This window comes from Microcebus murinus, chromosome 11 (genome assembly GCF_040939455.1).
Source record: "Microcebus murinus isolate Inina chromosome 11, M.murinus_Inina_mat1.0, whole genome shotgun sequence".
NCBI lineage: Eukaryota > Metazoa > Chordata > Mammalia > Primates > Cheirogaleidae > Microcebus > Microcebus murinus.
The window spans coordinates 26,460,005-26,475,745 of record NC_134114.1 but is presented as its reverse complement, the minus strand read 5'-3'; the positions used below and the strand labels follow the sequence as shown (position 1 = coordinate 26,475,745).

Sequence of the window (15,741 nt, the reverse complement as noted above, 5' to 3'; positions counted from 1 at the left end):
AATCAAATTTGAGCTCCAAATTAGAGTGGCCAAATTCCCCATTCAACTGTAGCTAGTCAGGATTTCTCAATAAGTCTCATTAAGGTTTCCAGAACCAAATTTCATAAACTCTAATCCCATCTAGGATGACTGGCAAAATTTGAGTAAGATTTATAGACTAGATAATAGTATTGCATCAGTATGAATTTTCTGATTTTAATCATTCTATTGTGTTTATGAAATTGTCCTTGTTCTTAGGAAAACATACTGAAATATTTAGAGGTACAGAGGCAACATGACTATGACTTAATCTCAAATGATGTGGAAAAAATAATAATGTTTGTATACAGAGAAGAAAGAAGATGAAAAATCGAAGGCGATAAAATATTAACAATTAGAGTATCTGGAGAAGAAAAAGGATAAATCAAAGGTGATAAAATGTTAATTAGGGTATCTGGGTAAAGAGTACATGGGATTATTTTTTACTGTTTTTGTAACTTTTCTGTAAGATTGAAATTACTTCATAATAAAATTGCCAAAATATTAATTCCAGAAAACTAGAGCTGTCATATGCCTGTCACTGAAGTGACAGTATTCAGCCATGCTACGTGCTGCAGAATGAGCCAGAATTGGTATGTCCTGTTTTGTCATCTTTGAGTTAAAATGAGTCATTTCCTCTTTCAGCTAAAGAACTCTACTCCTACTCATGAAGGCAAACACTGAGGATGCTTTCCACACGAACCCTGAAGGTAAGGGGCACTCGATCATAGGCTGCTCAGTCATGCCACCTGCGGGCCCTGCTGTCCCTTTCATCCAGGCATGGGCAGGAACTCAGGTATCCTGGTTCACAGAGAATATAACCTCAAACCAGTCAATAACCACACTGGCGCGTTCTGTTGGCCTTGTAGACCTTTCCAATCTCCCCAGCCTATACAGCTCAGAAAACCTGATGCTCATTTCCTTCTCTGTTTTCTCAAAGAAAATACCAAAGCTTTTAATAGCTGATATCTTCTGGCTGTGCAATTATGGGAGATTTTGCTTTTCTTTTCATAGTTTTCTATAGTTAAGAGATCGTTGACAAAGACTGTGTTAATTTCATGATCAGAAAGAGAAATATCATCTTTGCTTTTATTTACCCAGGCAACTATACATAAATTCTTGCCACAGTTTTCTGGGTCCCCCTTCAGGATTGTCACTGCTGCATTGTCACTTCTTCCTCCCAGCCTATGTGGCAAGATTTATATATTACATATTCTGGATCTTTTCCATCTACCAGTGGCAAGGAAATCCTAGGATGCCAGGACTGCCTGACAAACAGGTCATGAAGCATATTACTCCATTTTACAGATGGACAAACTAAGCCCCATGGCTTGCCTCTGTCTATGCAACCATCCAAGCATCCAGACCTGAGATGAGCTTGGCATGTGTAGCCTGAAGCTGTACTCTTTCTCTTTTGGAGGAAGTTAAGAACCTGTGAAGATAGGAAACTGACTAGGTTATTGGTTGAAGAAACTCCTAAGAAAAATTTAACTGGGATTTCTTGGGGCCATTTCAGGGTGTTTATTAGTCCTCCCACATTGAAAACGAGGTAGCCCCATGAGAGCCATCTGCCACTTCAGCGTCAAGACTAAGCCTAAACTTTTCCTCTGGACCAGAGTTTCTCAAACAACGCTGTTGACATTCTGGGGCCACATACTTCTTTGTTGTGAGGTTGTTCTGTGGATCATATGATGCTTAGTACCATCCCTGGTCTCCCACTAAATGATAATCGGCCACCAACTCTCCCCAGCTACAGCAACCAACAGTGTCTTCACATATTGCCTAAGGTTCCAAGGAAGACAAAACTTTCCCCCCTAGAAGTGGCAATAAAATAATGTTTCCAGACACTGCCAAATCCCCTGGGTGGGGGCAAAATTGCCCCTGTCAACAACCACTGCTCTGAGTGACCTCGGCCCAGCAGGAACTTTTGTTTTTCATGCAAATAGAGTGAAATTTATAGTGTCCAGAGTAAACATTAGCAAGTATTTGTGGAAGGGATACTATAAGGCATCAACAGCAGCCTGTGTCATAACAACCCTTCATGAGAGTCTCTGGAAACTTGGAACTGGTCAATCAACCTACTCAGACTTCTCTGAGTTTCCTTCTGCTATCAGGACTTCTGCCCCTTGATGCCAAATGCCTCATGATATTTACTGGAAGGAAAGGCAAAGGAGAAGAGGTAAAGCAGAATACTGTAAGTAGTCCTTTCCTTCAGGAGGTCATAGAGATCCAGAAAGCCTGGTACGGTCAGAACTGGGTTGCAAAGCACCAGAGGGGATTTGGCCGCCATTTTGTGTTTATATATGTATTTATTTGTAGACCACATTTCTGTGTGAAAGGTTTGAGACATAGTCTCCAATTTACTTTATAAAATTTCGTATTTTTTCAACAAACAAGTGCCCACTCTGGACAGTGGCTTAACTAGAAATCCTTCTTTTCATTCACCAAATAGTATAGGGCAAGTGGGGTGGTGATAGTAGATTTACCTGTGGTACGAATTGGCAAACTGGGAGCCTGAGAGTAAATCCCAAAGTGCTAGGGTTGGTGCATACTCTTCTTCCTCATGTCCAAGTGCACCTCAAGGGCCTTTTATTCCTCTTAATGATCTTCTTCCTCCAGCATCCACCCACTGCTGTCCTCCACCCTTTACCCAACCTGGTGTTTGGATTGCAACGATGCTTCTGATGCCAATGGATATCTGTGAAAACACAGGCAGAAACTTGAAAGCAATTACATGGTCATCCAAGAGAAACAGACACACGGCTCAATTTCAGGGTGAAAAGAATATCCAGAAAGCAACATTCATAAAAGAATTCAGGGGGGAAAAAAGAACTCCCTAAAAGAAGGGGTTAGAATTAAGAGTAGAACTGCACTTCCTGTCCAAGATGTGACTAGAAGTGCCATAGTGCATTTTGTGGCCTTTAATCTGGTTTCCAGTCTCTTAGACTTAGCTGTTACCTTGCCAATCCTGTCCCAATGGTAATGGTTGCTCCTTAACACTCCCTGGAGCTCCACCCCCCACCCCAGGGTGGAACAAAATGTCTTTCTGCCTGGCACGCCAGATTCTTGTGCAAGAGCTCTGGCATCCTTTGGGCTCTACCTGTTCCAGCCCTCCCCCTCCAGCCCTTTCCCAGGCTCCCAAACACATGCTTCTGACCTTACCTGTCCCCAGACTGCAAGAGGATGGAAGGGGCTTTGACACAGCCCAGGCTACTGGGGAGAATGTGCCCATCCACAGCATGTGCTTTGTGGTGCATCTGAATCTCTAAGCTCAGGAACTTTTCACCCACTGCTTACCTGCCAGAGACCCAAATCCTTATCACTTGAGCCTCTGCCTTAACTAAAGTGTGACATTACTTAAAACCTGCATCCTTACCTAAGTGGGCTAAGGACTTAATTTATGAAAAGCAATTTGTTTATGAGTTTGACTTGCTGGTGCCTTGGGATTGGGACATAAGACAGGTCAGCTTTGATTGCAGTGGAGAGACTGCAATGATCAGATTAGTAGGCTCTAGACCTGTACTGTCTACTACACAAGCCATAGCTACATGTGTCAATTTAAATAATATTAAAAATTCAGTTTCTCAGTCACTCTGGGTACATTTCAAATATTTACTAGCCTCATGTGGCTATTGGATGCCATTGGACACAGTAGCTTTATAACATTTCCATCATCATAGGAAGTTCTATTGGATAGTACTCCTCGAGACTGAGGCTGGTATTTCCAGTGAGGAGTTCTAGAAGGGAGAGGCAGCCTAACATCACCAGCTCTGTGGGGAGAGATAGAGAAAAGTAGGAGAAGGAACAGAATCCTAAAGGAAAGGGGGCCAAACTTTGCATGCTTTGCCTTCAAGGGCCCAGCCCTGAACGCACATGCATCTGCCCCACCAGATATCTGGGGTCAGCTTTGGGGCCCATTTCCTTCCTTGTATGCCCCCTGAGTCCTATGGGTTTCTTGTGAAGCAAGAGACCCTGTCCCAAATGTTGATGCAATAAGAACTCAGAGCATCGCTCACGTAGAGGAGCCACTGGGCTCCCAGCCAAAGGTAAAGCAGCACTCTGGTGGCACAAGGCAGCCAGGTAGTATCCAGGAGTCCATGTAGAGCTGGGAGTTCCCAAATTGAAAGACATTTAGGAGCAAAGGAGCATCTTCTCCATCTGGAATTATACCCCCACTCAGAGAATCTGAAGAACATAGAGGGTCCCAAGGAGTAGTTTCACCCCTAACTGGTGACGGTAGAAGAGCAGTTGTCACCCCTTGCCAATGACAGTAGCTCGCACTTATATAGCATTTTGCGGCCCTGTGGCACACTTTCACAGTAATCATTCATCTCATTCTCACAATAGTTGTCTGAGGAAAGCAGGGAAGATGTGACACCCTCAACACTTTATGCTAGAAGAAACTCATGCCCCGAAAGAGGAGGAGACATGCCAAAGTCAATGTGGCTTGGTAAATGGCAGAACTGGCCCTACAAGCCTCTACTTTCTATCTGGAGCTCATGTCACCTCTCTCAGGTGGTTGGGGCTACTTGGTACATGTCCAAGTTCCTAAGTGTGTCAGCTCCAAACCATGTGACCTTCCCACAGATCATGCTGCAAGCTCAGTTCATATCCAACCCTAAGCCAATGACCAAGCCCCCGAATATCTCATGAGCTCTCCTTTGTACATTGACTCACGAGAGCTGATGTGCTGAGAAATGGTGCATACAATGCTCTAGGATCTACTGATTCTCTTTTCCTTTGCAAAAGACACAAGGAAAATGCTGCTTCCCTGGCTCCTGCAGTAGGAGACCCTTAAACATGCCAGTGGATTTTGCTTTCTAGAAAAGGATCCAGAAATTGTGATCCCAGTAGCCCATTTATAGGACTTCCAATAGTTTGCAGCCAAATATTTATGATTTATTCTCCAATTTGAAAGAACCCTTTGTTCACAATCTATGGGAGCCATTTACATACTTGGCTACAGAGCAGATCAGATTCTGTATTTTCCTTTGACATCATGCACATGAAAAGATACACAGAGTAATTATTGGACTTTCTTTTCCAGTGAGCTCTAATACTAAATCGGCCACTGTCTAGAAAACTGAAAAGAAAAAATCAAGAGGATAATCAAATATATAAAGCAATATTGAGGGTAGTGACCAAAGTGAAATGACTACTTTAAATGTGCCCAGTTAAGCGATACCCCTAGCAACACACTACTTTCCTTCCCTTTGCAGCAGCATCTCAATACTTCTCAGTTAGCATCCACCTTTCTCTATCTCTAAGCCACTAGATTTAAAAATTAAACCTCTGAGCTGTCCATGCCAAACTGTGACCAAATTCCCCCAAAGTCCTTTGGAGGACTGTTGCTGGGCTGGGCTGTTCTACTCTGAGAGCTCTACATCCTCCCAGGGCCTGAAGAAGCAGAGACTCCAGTTAAACAGTGTATGTGTCACCCTGACCCAAGAAGTCCTGAGAAAGAACAGTTAGTTCCAGGTTTGATTCAGCAGCTCATGCTATCTCTAAGGACCCAGCCTCTTTCCATTTGGTGGAGACCTCTCCTCCTCCCTCTCTCTTTACCAGGGAGGAAAATCTTTCCCAGCAGCCCCCAGACGACTTCTACAAGGTCTCAGTGGGCAGAACCATGTGGGATGACCACTCTACACCAATCACAGACAAAAGGCGAATGGGATTACCATGATTAGCTTAGACTGATACCTCCTCACTTCCCTCCCGGGGCTGGACACTGGAAGCCTGACAAAACTGGACTCCATGGACAAAAACAAAGGGAGAGATGGTGGCTGGAGAAGCAATCAGCAGTGTCTGCCAGGCCCAGTTACTCACAGGGCTGCAGCACTGTGACAAAGAAGAGGGGCTTTCTACTCCTTGTCCCAGGCAGCTCCCCAGGGATGCCCCCGACCTCCATGGCCAGGTCAAATCTGCCTGCTCTTGGCTCTGGTAGCACCTCCAGGCTGCTTCTTGGTACCAGTGTCATTTACATTTAAGTGTTTTACTAGCTGCCCTCGTCACCAGGGCTGGGAGTGCTAGGAGGCTTGTTTCAGCACAACGTCATATTCTCAGGGCCCTGCCTGTGCCAAGTGCATCTTAGATGCTCAGCCGGTATTTGTCAAAGGATGAACATGAATGGATGGATCGGTGGGTGGGTGCATGATGGGTGGATGGATGAATGGGTGGGTGGGGCAGTGGATAGATGCATGGATGGATGGATGGATGGATGTCCCAACCACTAAATAGGTCAGCCCTGCCATTTTCTAAAAATACATTAAAAAGAGATGAACCTTGGTTTCCCTCCCTCCTCTCCATTCTCACTCAAGCAGTCTGTACTAGGAGTATTTACTACCCTACTCCCCAGACCCAGCCTAAGTAAGGACCCTGGCCATTACCTCTCTGATTGCACAGGTGGCTTTTCTGCTAAGAAAGGACTTCTGGGGGAAGCTAAATAAAATAGAAAGGAAAAAAAAAGAGTGAATATAAACCAGTAAGAGAGACAAGCAATTATCTTGCTAGATAAGTAGCCTGGATGTTTTGAATGAAGAAGCAAGTCTGAAAGATCGTATTTTCTGTGAGTGAGAAAGGGTGTGACTAAATCAAGTAGAGACAGGATGTGCTTGTACAAGATGGAGCAAGGTGGGGGAGAGAGAGGGACCTTGGGACTGGTAGTAATGTCAGGAAGCAGTAGAGACACTCAAACTTCCAGCAATAGGCAAGAGGGTGCCCACCGCTTCCCCCTCCTGCATCCCACCTCTCTTCCAACTTCCAGATCCTCCTGCTTCCGCTGCCTCCTCTGCCCTCTGCTTTTCCCCACCCTTTGAGCTCCCAGTTCCTCTTGCTTTGCCTCAGGAGGACCGGCAAGCACCCAGTCTCTCAGAGAGAGCCATATTGAATTTATTAAACTCCTTTTTAATAATATGACCCAGCCCTTCTCTCAGGCTCTGAAAAAGGAGTTTTTCCACGAAATTGCCTTTCACCCACTTGTCAAAAGCATAATGGAAAATAATGGTATTTTAAATAACCCTAAGACAGACAAAGTGATGAATTCAGAGAAGTAGGGGCAATTCTTAAAAGCAAGTGAGCAGGCGTGGGACCTCAAGACTGTTTAGAAACCTTAGATCATTCACTGTGACCGGAGAGATGGGCACATACGCAGCTACGCGTGCTAATTAGCACAGGGAGGCTGGCTGTCAGCAACTGCTGAAATTTTGCCACAAACATACAAGTAATTTCTATATTTTACCCTAGTGGAAACCGTTTCCGTGTATTTGTGCCACAAAATGCCAGGTTTTCATTATGGAGTTGCTTTTGTGGTGTTAAAATTTGTGAGATTTCTCTGCTCAATTACAAAAGGAATAGCTCTTTATTTTATTTAGATATTTTAGTAATTATTTGTTTTATTTTATTACAAAAGTGATCATTTTTTATTTTAAAATCATCCTCCCAGAGATAATCACTGCCAATATAGAAGTATATATATATATTTTTTTCCAATCTGTCTTCTGTGCACATGTGGAAATACATATACTAGAATTGAGATCACACACACCTAGTTTCTGTACTCACTTTTCTTTTTACTTTTCCCATGTTTCCATACCATTAAAATTTGTATCACGTTATTGATATTTAGATTTTCCCCACCATTCTGTTTTTATAAATAACAATAAAAGCAGAATATTGGATTCTCAGGAAGATTCTCTTTGTACAGAATTGTTTTTGCACATCTCTGTTCATTTAGGATAAATTTCTAGAAGCGCATTTTTCTCTTTAAAGTGTATCTACTTTCCTAAGGCTTTTACTGTCTATTGCCAAAAAGATTACACTAATTTGCATTCAAAATACAAAGTGCCTGTCCTACCTCTACCGTCTAGTAGCCAGAAATGTTTACAAACTCGGTGATATCATCCTGAAAACTCACATGGTTGGGAAGAGAATGAACTAAAATATTTTATATGAACATACTTTGAAAACTAAAAATTCTACTAAAACACATGTTGCCATTATTATCCATCTTTAAACCACCCAAGATGGAAAAGGCATTACCTCCCTCACCATATATTCCAATGGTTAACAGCCCTTTAGAGCATAAAATCCATACCGATTTCCCTCTAAATGCAGCTGATACCCAATACACTTCATTTATTCAGAACCATTTAATGAGCACCTGCTGTTAATTCATTAGGCTTTGTGTTAAGTGTAGGAGATGTGAAAAAAAACACACAGGCAGCAATGAGCTTCCAACCTGGGACAAAGAATGATAAGTCAAGATGCATTGTCAGTGCTATGACAAGGTCGGGTTCTGGCTGTTTTGTGAGCACGGCATCCTCCAGCTTTGAGAGACCCAAGCAAGTGCCCACCTGGAGTAGGGGAAGCTAAACCTGAGGATGAGGAGCAGGTGGGCTTTCTGTTGGGTGGCCACGTGCCAATCCTTATTGCTTCAGAAACAATATGGAAAAATCACATTTTCTTAGCGGCTATATTCCTGCATAGAAAGAGAGCCACTTTTGTGGGGCAAAGACTTTAACAAACCACATCATGGGGAGACTAAGACCACCCCCCACATGGGGGTATATTTGAGAAACACTGTATGGTTACCATTTTTCTAGAAATCAGCCTGGCATTTTGGTGAGTGAGATATGCAAGCAGAGCCTGACTGCAGAATTGTTTGGGGGCATAGAGGGGATTTTTAGAGAGGTGTGAGGAATGATAAATGGGCAAGATATGGCAACTGACAGGGGAGGAGCTTTGGGAGGAAAGATAGTTTCCTGGTTACTCATCTTTCATTCTGTAAACAGCGAAGTGCTACTGTGTGCTCAGAACACTGTGCTAAGCAGGAAACCCCCTGTGAACTGCATAGGATACCAAAGTGAGCACTTATATCTGCTGCTCTCCTCCTATTGACCCACCAGGCTCCCTGTGCCTGGGCACATGCACTCACAGAGCTTTAAAGAAAAGGAAGGGATTATAAAGAGATCTTTTAGGCAATCAAGGACATTCAAAAATGCATTCCAGAAATCCAGGTGTGGGTCAGCCCCTCTGCTTAGGCACTCCCATGAAAAGCTACCAGGCTATTTATATTTTGAATTTTTAAATAAATTGGCAATTGACAGAACTGACAGTATCAGCAAAGCAGCAAATTTCCCTTCCAGATTATATTATTCTTGTGATAATATTAAAATTAATTTCTTACTCCAAAGCTGAGTTGAGAAACATGGGAATTTGACAAACATGGGAATTTGTCTACCAGGCCAATGATGAAAAATCATGATGGATAAACTAGTAAGAAGAGTTTTCAGATAAGAAGACAGTGACTAAACTTTTAGATATTGACTTCCCAATCTATTTTTTGACTTTGGTGGTTTCAAAGAGGGGTGTCTGGAAGATACACCATCAATTATATGCTGTACAAACAAATAGGTGGTGGTATTTTATAAAGCAGTGTGTCAACAATGATTTACTAGGATCTGTCAGGACAATGTCCTGGTAGCCAAATATGCAGATATTTGCATAGGTCCATGCTATTTCCATTGGCCCAGGAAGCCTAGCAACCAAATGGGAGTTAAGCCTACTGTTTGTTGATATGCACTACTGACATGGTAGACTTATTAAGCAATATATAGAAGGATCGTTTTATAATTGACAATAGCATCTTTCTCTTAAAATGTTAAGCATACTATATCATATTTTTCCAAATGCAATTGTCTTACTTTGGGATGCAGAAAGGCATCACTATTTAAAGCTCACTTATTCAGCAACCTTAACTATCTGGACCATGTATAAGATCCAGGAAGCAAGCCAAATAGTTTTTTTGTTTGTTTTTTTTTTGTTTTTTTTTTTTTTTTGAGACAGAGTCTCGCTTTGTTGCACAGGCTAGAGTGAGTGCCGTGGCGTCAGCCTAGCTCACAGCAACCTCAAACTCCTGGGCTCAAGCAATCCTTCTGCCTCAGCCTCCCGAGTAGCTGGGACTACAGGCATGCGCCACCACGCCCGGCTAATTTTATATATATATATTAGTTGGCCAATTAATTTCTTTCTATTTATTACAGTAGAGACGGGGTCTTGCTCTTGCTCAGGCTGGTTTCGAACTCCTGACCTCGAGCAATCCGCCCGCCTCGGCCTCCCAGAGAGCTAGGATTACAGGCTTGAGCCACCGCGCCCGGCCCCAAATAGTTTTTTGAGCAAAATATATACAACAAAATCCATTTACCTATAGAACTGGTAGGAAATTCCTTCAGACCTCACTCAGAGCCTACCTATTCTCATTTTAAATTGCTTTAATTTTCTAAAATTTAGTTATTGGGTTTCTGAGTTTACATCAGATCAGAAGCAACAGTAGAATGGAAGGAGCTAGAAGAGACTTTCTTGAGTCTGCTGAAAGAGAGTTGATTAACAAGACTGAGAATTATTAGCTGTCAAATTGAATGTAAGGGAAAAGACATTAAAAAGGAAAGGAGGAAGGAGACAGGGAGAGCAAGATAGAGGGAAGGAGGGAGGGGAGGGGAGGGAAAGAGAAAGGCTAGAAAAAAAGGAGACTCAGAAGCTAAAAATGCTCAAGTCCCAGGCATTTCATTTAGGCCAAGAGTCTTTGGTCTGTAGGAGCAGCTGAGGGTATCCTATAGCCACCACATCACACCATGATTGATATGTTCATAAATGACCTTGATACTCTATGGAAAGTTTCAATTAAGAAGGCATTTGCCTGAGCAGAAGGGGCTCGGGATTTTTAAGGGGAGAAAGGAGAGGAAAAAAGTGATTGTTGCCAGCTGATAGCAGAAAACAGCTGTGAAACTGCTGGGTTTGTTTTTCCCTTCTCTGTAAGGCTGGTTTTAATAGAGTCTTTGAAATGTGGTCCTGGCAGGAACTGGGGTGGAGAGTTTGCACCGCTGCTATCTGCTCAGGGCTCTTCAAGGCTGGTAAAACAAGTCTCAAGTAAAACAACAGGTGCTTAACCAAACAAGGAGCTGTTGTGTTGTGATACTTTCCCTCAAAAGGGCAATTATGTGCTGTGAGTTTATTTCTTTCTTTCTGTTAGTTTACTTTTCTCTGTTAATTTATTAGCAAGGCTGTCCTATCACATAGTACAATTGTACAAAAATATTTTCTTTCTTTACATCTTTATTCTATAAACTTTGTTCTACTTTTAAAACTTTTTATTTTTGTTTTACTTTTTAATCTTTTTTGTTAAAAATGAAGGCACAAACACACACATTAGTCTAGGTCTACACACAGTCAGGATTATCAATATCACTATCTTCCACATTCGTATCTTGTCCCACTGGAAGGTCTTCAGGGGCAGTAACACACATGGACCTGTTATCTGCTATGATAACAATGCCTTCTTCTCCTGAAAGACCTCCCTGTGGCTGTTTTATATGACTGGCAGTGCGTTTGTTTATACCAGCATCACACAAACACAAGAATAATAGATTGTGCTATGATGTCACCATAGGTAAGATGTCACTATGTAATAGGAACTTTTCAGCTCCATTATCATCTTACAGGACCACTGTAGGATGAGCTGGCTTCCATTGCCTGAAATGCAGTGCATGACCGTATGTTATTTCTACCTACTTTGAAAGGCCACAACTCAATCATTTGACCCCATCTAACTACAGAGGAGGCAATGAAAGGAAAGGAGAACCAAATTCTGTTGGACACTAGAAGTTTTTACTGCTCCTGTGAATGGATTCCCAAGGTTCTAGCTCTGGTGGTAGGGAAAACAAGGAATTAGAGAGGAAAAATGGTCTTGAGAATTTCTTCTTAGACTTGTCGGTTTTCTCAGTTGTGCCCACCCTGAAGCTCCAAAGATTCTCCCATCAGGCACTTGGCCAAGGTACTCCATCTTTCCAGGCCTCAGTTGTCCCATATGTAAAAGTAAGGGGTTGAATCAGAATACCTTTCAAGTCTTGTGGCTTCTTTCAGATCCTAAATCCCCTGATTCTATAACTCCCGATCTTCCTTTCTTCTTGACACAAGCAGGGAGCTAGAGAGGCAGTGCCTGTAGGCTGATGATTTATTGTTTTTATTTTAACTTTCCTTCTCACCTCCCAAGTCCAAGTTTCCAGACATTAAAATATAACATTAGACAAGGTTGTTACTAATACAATATAGTCATTTGTTATGACAAAATAAAGTTCATTTGTGTTTAGATGAACAGCACATTCACACACACACACACACACACACACACACATCCATATAACACACAGAGATCCCTCTGCAAAAAAAAATAATCTTGTTTGAGCATTTTTGCAAAACATATATCCTCCTGCCCCTACTCTTGCCCTGTATCAGTCAGTTTTGCAGTAGTAACAACCAACAGTGACATATCAGTATCTTACAACAACATTTACTTTTTGTTCACTTTACGTAAGGACCATGGGCAGCTGCAGGTTGGCTGTGGCTCTGCTAGGATTGGCTGGGTTCCACCTGTCTACTTGTTTTAAAACTCAGACTGAGGGTGTAGCCACTATCCGTGACATCCTAAGGGCGGTGGAGAACAAAAGCAAGAAGACCTCAGCCAAACCCTGCAATTGTATTGAAGGCAATTGTATTGGGTGCAGCAAAAACAATCACAACTATTCACATCCCAGTGGCCAAAACCGTTCACATGGCCAAGTCCAAAGCCATCAAGGTGGGATGTGTCCTCCTCCCACAGGATGCATGCGTATGCCCCATGACAGTGGATAGGGGTCTGTATTCCTATGACTGCGGGGGGGGGGGGGGAGCAAATAAAATAATCCAATCAGATCAACTCTAGTGCCGCCATGGAAGTTCTAAATGCAGTGTTTCCCATGAAGAGGAAGTCACTCTCCTTCCTCCTCTGCATCTTCCCTTCCCCCTCCTTTTAGCTCAAGCTGGGGCTCTCAACCTTCAGCTGGAATGATCATTATCTAAGTGCTTGTTAAAAACACCCCTTCCTAGGCCCCGCCCTCCAAAGACTTGGACACGTCATATCCGGGGTAGGTGGGGTAGGCGGGGTACGCAGGAGCAATGCCCCAAGAATACCCACTGCTGTAGAAGAGCCATCCCTGGGCCCCCACAGCCCTCAGCACTAGAGCTGCCTTCAGGTCAGGGGAGTGAGTGAGTGAGCCATTTTTCAGGAGGAGGGCTGCCATAAATGGCTCAGAACCTGTGACCCCAAGATCCTCTGACCTATCCCCACTCCCCACCGCCAGGTTGGACTTTGTACTTCTGGAGGTCCTTAAAGGCAGGGCCATTGCTCCTTTGAAAATGTGGTGGTTAACACAGACCCCGGAGCTCAACTGCTAAGTTCTTCTCCTTCCATATACCACTCGCTAGCTGTGTGACCTTGGGCAACTCACACAGCCTCTCTGGGCCTCAGGGTCCTCATCTGTTAGATGGAAATGATCATAGGACCGACACCTCAGGCTTGTGGCGAGGGTGCAGCAAGTATCAGGCAGTGCCTGGCATGCAGCATATTACATGCCAATATTTCACATGTGAATATTAAAATATTTTTATATCAGTGTGCATAAGCATATAAATGTATCCTATACAAGGGTTTGCTGATTTTACCTCCACGCAGTTCTGAGCACACTGGAGGCTTTTAAAGATAAAGTTGTTGGTTTAAACCACTTACTCCTTTGAGCCTCAGTTTCCCCATCTTTGAAATCAGAGCAACAATGTGCAATAATAATAATAATAATAATAACTGCCCTGCTCACGGAACACTTTATTCTGTAAGAATAAAGTATGATAATGAAATGACAGTGTTTTATAAACTGTAGATCACCATGTAAATAAAAGTTTTGTCATTTTTGTCATTGTTGTTGCTAATCTGAGCCAGGACTGAGAGTGCACGGACTGGATTCCCGTTCCTGGGTGTGCCTTGGTGGACAGAGCCGGTCACCGCTCTGAGCCTCAGTTTCCTCTCCTGTCAGTGCAGCGTCACATGTGTTAGTGACATCCTGTAAGTCAGGGGTCCTCAACCCTGACTTCATGCTACAATCACCTAGAGAGGTTTTTCCTAAATGCCCATGTCCGAGTGGACCCGGGTCTGAACCAATTAATCAGAGTATCTGGGGCCAAGGCGGAAGAATGAGTCATTTTAAGAAGCTCCCTTATTGTGACGTGAATCCTGGATTGAAAACCACTGCTGTCTGTAGAACAGCTTTGTAAACTGCAAAACATAATGTACAATTTATGAACGTTTTTTAATTGTTCATAATTGATTGAAGATCTCATGAGGGACTAGTTTCTCTGAAAATCAGGCCAACGTGGATTTTCCACCATCTGCCCCAAGGCTGCAATGGCCCAGGGTGAACTGAAACTCACCCGGTTCCCATTCTTGCCTTTAAGCCAAAAAGACTGAATGAAAACAGTCCTCCCCCAGATAAAAAATGTTGCGTTGAGTGAGCGGAGTCTCTGTGATCGAATCTGGAAGCGATGCCCCCAGGCATGGGGAAGTGTTCAGTGTTCGGCTCTATTAAAGTGACTGCAGTACAAAGGTGCATCCATCACACTGTGGTGACTTCTTACCACGACTACTCCTAGAAGCCAGGAGATCTTTCCCTGTGGGTCCCCACTGCCAATCCTGAGTCAGCTGCGGTTTAGACAAACGCTGTCTCTGCTAAGCGTCTGCCTCTCACCGACTGCGGCCGTCATCATGCTTAGAACTCACCCTCTTCTTTGATGAATCTTCACAGAGCTCAGAGTCTTCAAGAAACTCTCCCCTCAGTGGAACTTCTGAAGCTCCTGGAAGAGGAGAGAGGAGTATCTGGAATCAGAGGAGGACACCATATAGAGGACACCTCTATATGGTTTCTAATTACTGTCACACAGCCCTGCTGTCCTGACCAAACTGCCAGATTCTGATGTGATAAACATTTTATATAAAAGTAATTCCCTTGTGGAAAGTTCCAGATGTTTCCCACCAAAGGTTATCTCAAAACAGAGTATAGGGTGGAAACCTGTTCAAAGAGCAAGAAAATGTAAACTTGGTGATTGTGATGATAAAAAAAAATAATAACGATGACCACATGGGCAAGAGTCCTCCTGTGTGTGTTCACACACAAGTGTGTAAATGCGCTGCCTGGGCTCCGTGCAGATACACACTCACTGCTGTGGGCAAGTGTTTGCACACAGCTCATTATTGGCAAAGCAGGAATAGCTTAAACCTTCATCTCCCCGTCTTTGGGCCAGGGTTCTCTTGGCACTATATCTCCAACTTTCAATGTTTGAAATGAAAGAACAGCCACCATGTTCTCCTTAAAACCTCTCCAGGTTCCCCTGTCAAAGACCGAGATCTACATGGGCCCCAAGTCTAGTGTCTGACAATACTAGCATGTGACCAGTTCCTCCCCTATGCAGAGTTTTGTCCTATATCTTAGAGCCTTGTTCTGTTTCTTTTCCCCTTTAAGTCCTCATTGATTCATTTATTCATTCTAGAGGCATTGACCACTGACTTAGGGCAGAGCTTGTATAACAGCCTTAATCTTTAGCCTGGTGTGTGATAGCTAATCCCCACTGTTTCTGTTTCTTCACCCTGGGCACATTATGCACTTTGTTTTCCAAACTCAATGTTGGCATTCTGTATTGGAAAGTCAGACTCCTGGAAATAAAATGGTACACGCGGGCTTTGCTCCCTCTTATTTTGGCCTCAGGCCATCTATCCCAGGTGGGGCAGGGCAGACAAGGAGACCCAGTGGGCAGAGGACCCCAAAAAAGAAGCAGCTAAACACAGCGCCTACCACTTAACGCAATGGG

General features: G+C 43.3%; 1 protein-coding gene across 2 annotated transcripts in view; it reads left to right on the top strand.

Annotated features, from left to right (window-relative positions):
- PRLR (prolactin receptor) overlaps positions 1-15,741 on the top strand; it is a 144,071-nt gene that overhangs the window by 107,055 nt on the left and 21,275 nt on the right. For both annotated transcript variants that reach the window (XM_020290061.2, XM_012758132.3), the window contains exon 2: positions 664-728. The gene's annotated coding sequence lies outside the window, so the exon portion shown is untranslated. The remainder of the gene's footprint in view (positions 1-663; positions 729-15,741) is intronic.